Raw genomic sequence first — 12,448 nt, forward strand, 5'->3', positions numbered from 1 at the left:
AACTTCCTCCAGAGGTGGTGCAGTCACCTACCCTGGAGGTTTTCAAGAGGAGACTGGATAGTCACCTTGCTGAGGTCACCTAACCTCAGTTGTCTTCCTGCCTAGAGCCAGGGGGCTGGACCCAATGATCTGCAAGGTCCCTTCCAGCCCTAACAATCTATGAAAGGTACATCTGCCTGAGTAGAACAATGAAAATATTTTTTTTTAAATGATTATATTTTAATGTTCACAGTAGTTCTTAAAAACTGTTATCTGTGTAATGTTTATTAGTTTTCCTGTATTATGAAGTAGTTTTCACTACTAAAACTAGAGCTCTGGAATGTAATGATATCATCAGCTGAAGACTCTGGAGGGATCAGTGGTCTGTCAATCTCAGCCTGGCTGTCTGGCTGAGAGAATTTCTCCTCACTGCAGCTTTTTGTTGTGGCAGTTTCATTTTCCCCTCATGAAGGGAATACCATTTCCCATTGGTTCAGTCAGCTGTCAATAAAATACCAGATTACAAAATTCTAATAACTGTTTTACCAGCAAACAGCCAGGTTTCCACAGAGCAGTGATAGTGTATAAGCAGAAGAAACAAATACTCTTTCTACTCCTAGGTTGTGATACTTAAATGCTATTGATGATAGAAGTGATGTTTGTTGAAGCTTAAAGTAATAACTGTTGTTTCCCTAACTCATAGCGTAATTAAACACTATAACCTAAAGCAATGCCTCCTCGTTTGTCTATAGTTAAATCTCTTATTTATATGGAGCTACATATTTCTCCTTCCACTACCCACTGGCTACATCTACATGAGACGCTGACTGGGCAGCGGTACTAAATGCAACCAGTACTAAATGACTGCGCAGTAACCTGAATTGCTGCACAGTAGCGCCAACAAACAGTTTTTTTGTGACACTGACTGTGTAGTAGCCCAAGACTAATGCGCAGTAGCATTGTGTCATGGTCGCTGCCATGCAACACAACTGTGCAGTACTCTTAAACTACCGCACAGTCAGCATCTCATGTAGACACGGCCACTGGGTAGACAGTTGACCTGGGCTTCACTCCATGTCCAGTGATTGGTTGTTTAATTTATATGAAGAAATTGCTGAATAAAATGCAACATGGAAGCAGAAACCAAAGCCCAAGTCTTTTGCCCTCCGACATGAGTGCTCTACCCACTAAGCTAGCTTCACGCATACAAGTTTCCCATCTACAAATCATTTTTGCATAGCGGCACAGATTTAACTGGAAGAATGGAGAGTGTCCTTCTTTGTCCACCCAGATGGAGGTTAGGGCAGTCTCCTGAGAAGTAGGATATGTAGACTTGTCCCTTTAGGTTAAAAAGGATGTGGGATCTGTTCTGTCTTTGTCTGGGCGAGTGCTCTAGGGCAAAGGCATAGAAGGGCAGTTCTATATGTGGGGCAGACTACTCCCAAGAAAGCACCAACTGTGCATCCAGCCACTGTTGTGCCAGCAGCTGCTTTTACAACCCACCCCCCGCAACAAAAAAGGGGTTAATGTCTGCTGCCCCAGTTACAACCTCCACCACAGTTATGCTACTGCTCTAGGGTACTGTATAAGGAGGGGTCGCTACCATAGCCCTAGCTGTGTTTTTTTTAAAGGAAGTTGCATCTATGGAGAGCTCCATCCCATACTTGTGTTAAGCATGTTCTGAGGCCCAAATAATTAAGCAAGAGAACACTAGTTTGTAGATCATGATTGGGGTTGGGGGTGAGATATATGTATAAATGAGGAACTGCTCAGCCTCACAAAGAAAGTAATAGTTTGAAGCATGCACAGACAGAACTTTGGACACAGAGGGACCATTAACAGATTGGCATGCATACAAGGGTTTGATGATGGCAGTATTGGACTGCAGCACCTAAATACTTGTCACATCCCACTTCAGGCACTTATGCCCCCTTTTTGAGGATCTGAGTCTAAGTAGTTTCTCAAGTTTAAGTGCAAAGTAGCAGGCAATTCACTTTTGGGGTGCTACTACAAGTTATCTTTAAAACATTTAAAATCTGTGGTATGTTATGCTATCATGAAGTCAAAACAGCTTCCGAGCAGCCAACAGATTAAGACTGAATGCAGTCTCAGACGTGCACAACTGCGACTTGCCACTAGAAATCTTGGTGAGCAGGGGTGTGGACAGGAGCCAGGATTGTATCACTCCTCTGCCCTGGTAGAGGAGGGGAGAATGTGGCTGTTACATTCAGAGAGACCATGATGTGAGTCCTAGCTTCCTTCACTCTGCAGGCAGCAGGAGCCAGACAGAGCTGTGGGAGGGAAAAAATCTTGAAAAGAAAATTGTTTGAAGTAAAGAGAAAAGTGAAAAGAAAAAAAAAAAGAACCAAAATCTTGCATATGTTTCATTGAACTGAAATTAGGACAGGGGAGTTAGGTTCATACTCACACCAGGGCAGACCTGAGAGCCAGTGAGCTCACTACATGTATGCAACATTGGGACAGAGCAAACATCCAGCTGAGAATGGTTTACATTCTCTGACTCATTCGCTTCATGGAGGCAAGGAGTAGGATTGTTACTGCTGTTCATATAGGGGTGCTATAGCAAGCAGCAAAGCTAGAGCAGGCAAGAAACCATGGAGGTTGAGGCAGTATTGGTTTGGGCATTAGAGATCAGTAGGGTTAAGTTTGCCCATTGAGCACAGTCTGCAGCTTGAGTTTATGCAGAGTCTATGCACAACTGTACAATATATGTAGTTATGTATAGAACATACACTCGCAAATACTCCAAACATACACACTGTGTGCACACTCCCAAATCTGGATATGTATATATGCATTCTATATGCATTCATAACATAGTGGGAAGGACTGAGACAGGTGCATTATGGGATGCTGGAGGAATTAAAATAGTGTATTTTATCTTCCTAGAGCAGGATAACAATGCCCTGGAATGACCTGGGTAAAAGAGATAAAAAATAACCCTCACTTGAAGTGGCATAACTTTAAAACATTGAGGGCACTGACAGATGTGGAAAAAAAGCAAAAAACAAAAACAAAAACAAAAACCCAGCTCCTTACCAAAAGAGGAAGCGCAGTAATTTGACCTTGCTCCACAGCATCTATGTAGATTGAACACAACAGCTGGGGCTTTTGGCACTTGTAGCTAAATCTGATTCAATCTGCTGTTAAATAGAAGTGGCAAAAAGCCCTGCTTAACTGCCTGATCTATAAAGATGTTGGGCAAGCTGGGTCAAATTAATAAAATGCCTCTTCTGGGCATGTGCTGCACTTGGTGTGGGGGGCTCACTGAGCTGAAAGTAAGGTGCTGGAATTTGTTTGATTGGCTTTTTTTTACCTCTTTAAGCAATCTGAAAGGGTATTTATCACCAGTTAGCACCCTTTAATGGTTGAATGCTCCTGTTTTAAGTGCCTTTATGATAATTTAAAGGTAATTTGTAACACCACCTTTAGAGGTCAATCCTCTTCACAAAGCCACTTAGCATACCTCATGCTCCCTTGGCATACCTCATAAACCTTAAATCCATTTCTGTGATTAGGGAGGCACAGGAAGGAGTGCCTTCTTGTGGGCCCATCACACATAGCCCCAATCTAACAATCTACATTTTTTTGATCTTAAGCACATGTGCTTAAGATCAAACTCTGGACCCCTATTTCACCTTAATTTACACCACATTTCCTAACCATCTTTCATACACTGTGTTTGTTAAATATGTGTAATGACTTGGATTTCTGAAGTCAATACAGTTTATTCTACTCAAAGTCAGTCTGAATACTGAACTTTAACCTAAATGCTTCTCTGTATTCTTGTAAAAGTAAGCGGTCATTCAAACCTCTAATTTTCTAGTCTGCTAACTGAAGTCCAATTGGTTAAGGATATGCTAAACCAATGCCCAAGCCAGTATTTCACCAGCTCCAGGTTTAACTAAAAGGTAGAATATGGTACAAGATTCTTATCCCAAGTGTAACACTTACAACTAAATGATAATCTCACACACCTTCTGCTTCTATTGTCCTAGTAAAACATCAGATTTTGTGGTATGCCTGAGATACTTCTGTATTTGTTCCTATCCATACATCACGTAGGTGTTTAAACCTTCTGGTATCCACAGTGGTAACTACCTGTAATAGCTTCAAATATAGTGATGGAAGCACAGTGGCAGTAGCAATTTGTCCAAAAAAAAAAGCATTGTTAACAGTGACCACTTGAAATATCCAGCCTTCCCCATCACCATAGTCAGGGCAACTGACTCCTCCACAAGTGCTCAGTCTGGAGATACTCTGCAAGAACAGTAATTTCTGTCCTCCTGCATCACAAGATACATTATCAGATAAGCCTGTGTGAAGAAGCAAGTATTTGATTAGGCTTTGGATTCGGTCGATTTGGTGATTCAAATCACTGTCCCGATTCAATTTGGCCAATTCACATTTGGAAATTCAACTGCTGAATCGAGCCAAATCTCCTCTGAATTGAACAGGCAGTGGTGACAGTGTCAGTGATGAGGGCATGGTGGGGGCATGGGGGCCCCACCCACTCCCCCAGCCTCCCCCATGGCTGCCCCACCCAGCCCCAGTGTCCCAGCAGCTGTCACATTGTGCAGGTATAGTGGGGCACTGCAGGGCTCTGCATGCTTTCTGGGAGCTGGGGCCCCTCTGGGTGACTGCTGAAGCTACCCCAGCTCTGGGATAACATGCAGCACTGTGCCAAGCTGCTCTGCACCCACACAATGCGACAGCTGCCACATGGGTGCCAGGTGGGGGGGGGGGTGATTCCCACTGCCCTGAGCAGTTCTGCCATGAGCCCTCAGGGGCCCTGATCACCACTGCTGCAGCTGCTGTGTGCAGGACTTTTTGTTCTTTTGTTGGGTTTTTTTTAGTGCCGGGACACTGGGGCTGGGCAGGGCAGCCATGTGGCAGGGCTGGGGGGGCACTCAGGGGGGCTGGGGAGCCAAGAGGGGATGGTGGCAGTCCTGTGATCCCTTCCCCCCTCCTCCAGCCGTCCCCCCCCCGCCTCCTACTTACCAGCACGGAGCCTGGGTCCAGCGACCTGTGGCGGTGAACAGGGACCACCTGAATCTCCAAAACAATTCGGAGGCTTCCAATTCAATTCAGACCTTTTAATGAGTCTTCTGATTCAATTTGGATTCAAAGATTCGGCCCCCGAATCGGGCTGAATCTCCTCCAAATCGAATCAGCTAACGAAGCTTTGCACAGCCCTGTTATCAGAGCAGTGGGAATGCCAGTCTTCTGCCTGGATTATCATCCTGATCTATAGCCAGCTTTAAGACATGATTTCTGCTATGGAAGCAATGGACTCGTGGAGCTATACCAAAATCTCCCATCTCCTTGATCATTTTACAATCATGAAACTTTGGGCGTAGTACCACTTATACCTGAAACATTGGACATAGTACCATAGGACCACTTCAGTGAAATAAAGTACTTGGAATAGGAGGGTTTTTCATATTTCTTCATGGGTTTGAGATTTTATATATTGAATATGATAAGATTTTTGCAGTTTACCTAATAAGGCATGGTGATTTCTCAAAACAATTTATACCCTGTAAATCCTATTCATGCTTACCATTTATTATTTCTTTGGAGTTTATAGAAAAATAATGATGTATTGATTGGGATATTCCCTTACTCTTCCAGATTCCCTTTTCCTTTTTTCTAAAGCATTTACATTTGATACTTTGATTTAAATAAAATAAGATGAGCAAATACACAGTGTATGTCTGAGCTAGTGTACTGGACAGCTGTGCTAAAATAACTGTTTTTTTCCTGAGTGTGATGATCCTGCCAAAGGTTAGGCATGGATGACACCTTAGTCACTGTAAGCATCTTTGAAGTCAATAGGACTAATCACAGTACTTTAGTAAAATCCTCTACATAATCTTTGTATTATAGCTTTCAACAATTGCTCATCAACCCTTAGAATACCTAAACTATGGCAATAAGCCTGTGTAATAGCTCTAGTAAAGCCAGAGAAAGCCTCTGGCCCAGAGAACTTCAGACCAGTGTCACTCCTGCACCATCGTTATAAGCTTTATGAACTCCTTATTTTCCATTGCCTTTCACTTTTTTTAGAACAACATTTAATACCAGAACAAGCTGGATTCAGACCAGGCAAGTCCTGCACTAGTCAAATACTAAACACCACCCAGCATATAGAAGACAGAATCAAGAAAGGGATGATAAAAGTGCTGTGCTTGTAGACCTATTGGCAGCATTTGACAGTCAGCCGATGAAATTTGCTTGCCAAAGTCTTCTATGATACGACACACAACTACCACCTTGTGTAGCTCGTCTGATCTCTTTTGGAGAATAGCTATTTTTACGTAGAATTATACAAGAAACAGAGCTGCTGGAGACGACAATGAAATAGCCTCCCATAAGACAGCGTACTAGCACCAATCTTCTTTAACATATATACAAAGACCAACCCTTACAGAGCAACATGAGGAGCTTCATACATGCTGATGATCTATGTATCATGACGCAAGAGAAGGATATCACCTGTCGAGAACAGACTGACTTGTGCAGTAACTGGCCTCTCAGATTATTACAATAAGAACCAGCTTCACTCCAACTCAACCAAGACACCTTTCACTTATGCCATAGAAAAGCCAAGTGGAAATTAAACATCACTTGAGATAAAATCCCACTGACTAATCACCTGAACCCTATGTACTTGAAGGTTGCATTGGGCTGAACATTTACTTTCAAAGCACATATAGAGAAGATAAAAGGGAAAGTCAGCATCCGCAACAGCATACTTTGAAAGTTGGTCACTTCAAAGCGGGGAGTGAACCCAGCTATATTATGAGTGACTGCTGTTGCCTTGTGTTACTCCATTGGAGAGGGCACATGTCCAGTATGGGAATAATCAGTTCATACTGAGAAACTAGACCAAATTCTAAACAACAGCTGTTGTGAAATAACAAGATGTCTAAAGCCAACACCAAGGGATAGCCTATACTTACTGCCTGGCATTGCACTATCTGATATCAGAAGAAAGGTATTGAGTCAAAAGGAAATATCTTGGCAGATGGAAGACTCCAGGCATCCAATCTGTGGTCACACAAAAGTAACGCGTGAAAGAGTTTTGTGACCAGCGTTGCACCCTTGGACACAATAATCTCAACCGTACCCTGTTAGTTATGTATGGAAAGATTATGCACAATCAAATGCCCTGAAATGGACCTGGAACCTCAGAAGGACCTTACCAGAGGGACTAATTCATGCTGGTCAATATGGTGATGCCTAAACTGCCTGTGTATGCAAAATGAAAGATCAAAAACAAACATGATTAAATGGGGCTACTGTAATGACATGGATATCAGGGGCTGGACCCAATGATCCTTCGGGGTCCCTTCCAGCCCTATGATTCTATGATATATGTGAGTGCTATGAAGTGCAGATCATGGAGCACCTACTTGTTTGCTGACTCCTTGGTGAGACCAGTACAAAGGAAAACCTCACTGCAGCAATGGTAAGAGCCACCCCTTGTGCAACATTCTGGAAAAAACATCTAGTTTATGCCATAAGAAGGAGGACCTAAGAAGGACATGAAGGACATAAGATTTATATAAATATAAATGTGGTGCTATTGTAGGATTGGAACATTCACCGCTTTGGCCCATCCTCTCTGCCTTATTAATGTTCCTGCCTTTGAACAACCACATGTCCTTCTCCCAAAAAACACTGTATGCTTTTTACTATGTAGCTTGTAATATGCTTCTCTAACTAACATGTAAAGTCAGCACACCTCTTCCTCCTCATCCAACTTCTTCCTCAAGACACACTGCAACTGTGACACTTACAAAAAATTAGCCAGCTGAGGATGGCCTTTATAGGTTTATACATGGGAAAAATACAAGAAACTTTTAAATGAACAGGAACCATGAAGCTATGCGTTCAACTAATCATAATATCTGTGTGATTTCAATGCCATCCTTTCCTTCCTATTGTCTCTTACATTAATTTGTTGTATCTTCATTCCAAGTTAAATTGTAAACTCTTAAAGGTAGAGAATCTGTTTCATATGCAAATCAACCAGAGATCACTCTGAACTAGTCTCAGAAATAATGGGCATTTTTACACGTGTCCCATGGAGGTCGCTTTAGTTAGAGAGCCACACTAATTAAAAGTGCCTGAGAGTCGCATGCATCAGCATCCCCTGCACTGAAAAATGGCTCATTCAATGAGCTTTAGTTCAAAGCACTTCACCACCATTATTTGTCATTGGGACACTGACACACATGGCGTCAGAGTCTGCTGGAGCATGTTTATTTGTATGCTCCAGCAGACTTAATTAATCAAGTGTGCTCCAGTGCACTAAGTTTCCACCATGTCAGAGCTGGCCCTGACATGTCTACAGGACCCCAGTAGCACTATCTCCTTGGAGATCAGCGGAACTACTTTCATGGTCGCAATGCACAATATAAATGGTGTTGTGACATGAGCAACTTCCAGGCCTGGTGCTAATATTGCCTCTCCCCTGTCTCTGGGCAAACCACCCACCTCTTTCTCCTGCCATGCCTTGATGTAATATTATTTTGATGTTATTAATCAGGAGGCTGCCCTTTGATCTGCCATGGTATCAGGGGCTTGATGTACATGCTCCAACAACCCCTACACATGCCTCATGCCTCACAGATGTCATACTATAAAAATGACATCTGGGCTGCAGTCAGGTCAAATATAGCCCCTTGTAAGGCTGCTCACATACACCCCACTTGGGCCTCTCTCTTACTCTCCCCCTCTCACAAGGGCCTTTCACATTACACCCCTCTCTCAAGGGATCCTTAGGCTTGTCCACTCATACCTGAAACAGCCCTGGCCCGGCCTTTTGGGCCTCTCCCATGACCCTCATCTGGGACTGCTGACTCATCCACTTACTCTCTTTAGCCAGCCCTGGCCCAGCCTTTTGGGTCTTCTTTGACCCTCATTTGGACAGTGACCGCTGATTCACCCCACTCCAGGCTTTCTTGGCTCTAGCCCCTCACTGGGCCATTCCTTACTCCAGCACCCTTGGGCAAATATGCCACCCCTCCTTGGGGCTTGGGGTCAAACACCCCTTGTGGCTCAGCCACTCCTCTCTGAGCTCTCTGAGCTTAACTGGCCTCACTACTCCACCCTAGTATTCTCAGGGCCCAGGGCCTTGCACTCCTATAGGCTTAGGTGCTTCACAAAGTATGCCTGGACCCCCTTTTATGCTCCTAGTAACCCACCCAAGGGTGGGGGCAGGGGTTTAGACTCCCTGACCTGCCTTACACCGGGGAGGTTCTCAGTCCTGGTATTTAGGTGGCTCTACCCCACCACAGGCAGGACCACCTGGCCTCCCTATCCAGGCAAGGTGCAGTTTTAGGTCATGCCCAGGACCAATGAGGCCTCCTCCTTCCCCATAGCCTCACCCTTACCTTTGAGTTGTTCCTGGAGCAGATGTTACTCCTAGCTGATGATCCCCCATCACTGTGTATTGCTTTAAGTTTTCATAATGCAACCCCAGACAGTTATTAAATAAAATATAATACTTTTTATATCACTTGTGTGCAGGGTAACTGGCAGACGGAGTAGTGTTTCAACTTCAAGTGGTCTTCTATTAAAATCTATTTTGCATTAAGTATTTATCTTTCAAGTATTTAATGAACACAAAAGCACTTACACATTTATATTTTAAATATTTTATAATAATAATTTAATAACAACTTTTTTTATCAAATACATATAATTTTATGGGATTTCAGTCAACTAACCAAGTAAAATGTATCCATTTTTATTGAATTGCCACCACCTTTTAGATGCTAGTTTTTGTCATTTCCTTGAATGACAAAATTGTATGCCAAGCTTTTTACTATGTTTCAAATTCAGCATGAAACAGAGTAGCCAATATCCAGGGAGAATTCTCATTTGATCTCAAGTGCAACTCTAAGAAAATCTATAACATAGCAATACCACACTAACAATAACAATCATATTTTTCTACTTTTCATCTGACTAAATAAATGCTTCAGAAAACTCTTAAACAAAAGGACACATAGAATAGCATCTTTTCTTTAAAGCTATGAACACATTTCTGTACCTTTTTTCTTTTTGTTTCATTAGTAAAATACACTAAGTGCATTTGCATTAGAGAGAAGTCTAAAAAATTATTGAAGCAGTATCAGGCAGAAATTGGCCCACCCGCCATTTTTCCCCACTTTTCACATAAGAGCTTTCAGCTTCAATTAATTTCCCCATAAATATGAATCTGGCATAGTTTTCCACTAAAAGCTTTACTATTTCTTCATTTCTAATGCCAAGGATATTTTAGATAATAAAACAGATTTGGATTTTTTCAAGGGATTATGGACTCTTTTAAGTTGTCTCTCTCATTCCAGATCAGCTGTGGCAAAAAAAAAAAAAAGAAAAATGACATCAGCTACTAATCAAAGAAGAGTATGAAAAAAATGAAATTATCATCAGGAACAGTCATGTTGGCCCAGCTGGCATTCAGCTCTCTAATAAATAGTTATTCTAAAGTTACATCATGTTACCTACAGGGATTGCTAATTATCTACTTTTAAAATAATTACCTTGTGCAGAACATCTGGCGATCACTACATTTTTCTTCCCTTCATCCTTATAAAATGTAACACTCGATTGTGAGTTCTACCACACATGCAACCTAAATATGCCTTGAGTCAGCATTAATGACAGTAAGGAAATGGATTCAGCAGCAGCTCTGTTACAAAATGTTCAGAGGACCTAAAAGGATCCTTCAGACCCAAGGGTGTTACAGAAATCTTTGAAAGGAGGCAAGATTTCAGCTGGTTATTTTAAATAAACAAGAAAGGGGCCACGTAACGGGGAGGGATATTATTGTCATGCATCTGAAAAGTCAGAAATCCTTATTCAAAATGAGGCAGACATCCTAGCCTACTTTTCTTAGCTGCACATTATTCTACTGGAATACAACAGCTAGGACAACATCAGAGGACTTTCTCTGCCAGAAGTAGGAAGGAAACAAAGACAAATAAGCAGATCCATCCTGCCCAGCTTTTTTTATGAGGGGATTCGGTAGGAATGAGAGGCATGTTTCAGTATGATTCTTTTAAAAAAAGGCAGGAGGGTAAGACACTCAGTAATGAAAACAAAAGCCATCCAAAGATAAAGAAATTCACCATTCAGAGAACACATTGAGACCTTTCAACACAGTCCAAAATATTTCCAGCCAATCTACTTACCTGCCTAGACATTTATATGATACACATCAATACTGTAGGAACTCTGGAATTTCCTGAAATAGGGCCAGATCCTATTCTACGTATTCAGCAAGTAATGGCCTTAGGCATCTGAGTGTAATCATTACATTACATTTATACCATCATTACATTTATACCATGCCATCATCTTTAGCTTTAAGACTTTGACAGAAAGCAGAAAGACCCTTTCAGTTCTTGCATTCATTGTTGACCAGGACTCATTCAGGGTAGAATAAAATCAAGCTGAGGCACCTAATAGATGAATAGAATTTGGCCCTGTACATCTTGCAAATTCTAAAAGTAAGCACAAGAAAGGATCACTACATCTCATCCCTTCCTCCCCACTCCCTCCTGCCCTAAACATTTTTAACGTAATGGTTTTGTGCAAATGCCATCCAAAAACACAAGTTGGTTAGGTATGCACACAACTTTTACAAAGGTGGTTAGCTGCCTGAAGTCAGGCAGAAGGCAAGAAGCCACTTTAGGGCATAATACACATACATTTGTCTGCTCTGACATGCCAGAGATCCTGGCACAGCTGAAATACTTGGTGCTTCATTGCATGCATTTGTATAAATGGCGAAACGCACATCAGCACTGAGAAAATGGCTGCAGTGTGCTCGTGAATTAAAACAACGTTGATGTGTTTTAGTTCAAAAGTGTGCCGCCATCATTTTCTCAGTGCTGACATGCATTTTACCATTTATATCAATGCAATGCTTTTAAAAGCGGTCGGTGCTGCAGTACAAACATGTACAAATGCCTTTAGAGACTAACTGATCGAGAGAGGCATGAGCTTTTTTAGGCAACAACCTACTTTGTCAGATGCTGTGAATCATCCATCCTACCCTAGTACTTTCTGCCTAACATTTACAAACTTAATCATACAAGACATTAGAGATGCATATAAAAGCTGTTATTCAAATTTAGCTTTATATTTTTGTCCACATTCAATACAATTAAGTATAAATATGAGCAAGGCATAGCCTCTCATCCTCCATTACCAAAATGAAATAAGCATGTGGAGGCTAGGCCCAAATAGTCTTAGCTAGGTGGACATTTCCAGCAGCTGTTGGGTACCTGTGAGAAAACATCACGTCCCTAAGGCTAGGTACAGATGTAACACATATCATGCAGGCAGAAAGCACTCTAAAACCATAACTGAACAGATGTTCATGGCTCTTACAGCACTTTAAAAATGGCAGATCACATTCTACGTT

At 42.0% G+C, this 12,448-nt stretch overlaps 1 long non-coding RNA gene across 3 annotated transcripts in view; it reads right to left on the reverse strand.

Moving 5' to 3' along the window:
* The window catches only part of LOC109284821 (uncharacterized), a 105,102-nt gene that overhangs the window by 29,193 nt on the left and 63,461 nt on the right, over window positions 1–12,448 (reverse strand). The window contains exon 1 of one of the 3 annotated variants that reach the window (XR_002092403.2): window positions 10,560–11,649. The exons of the other annotated variants lie outside the window; for them this stretch is intronic. This is a non-coding gene — a long non-coding RNA (uncharacterized LOC109284821). Of the gene's footprint in view, window positions 1–10,559; window positions 11,650–12,448 lie in introns of those variants that run through there. 3 annotated transcript variants of the gene reach the window in all.

The sequence above is a fragment of the Alligator mississippiensis genome, chromosome 2, assembly GCF_030867095.1.
Source record: "Alligator mississippiensis isolate rAllMis1 chromosome 2, rAllMis1, whole genome shotgun sequence".
NCBI classification, from domain to species: Eukaryota; Metazoa; Chordata; order Crocodylia; family Alligatoridae; genus Alligator; species Alligator mississippiensis.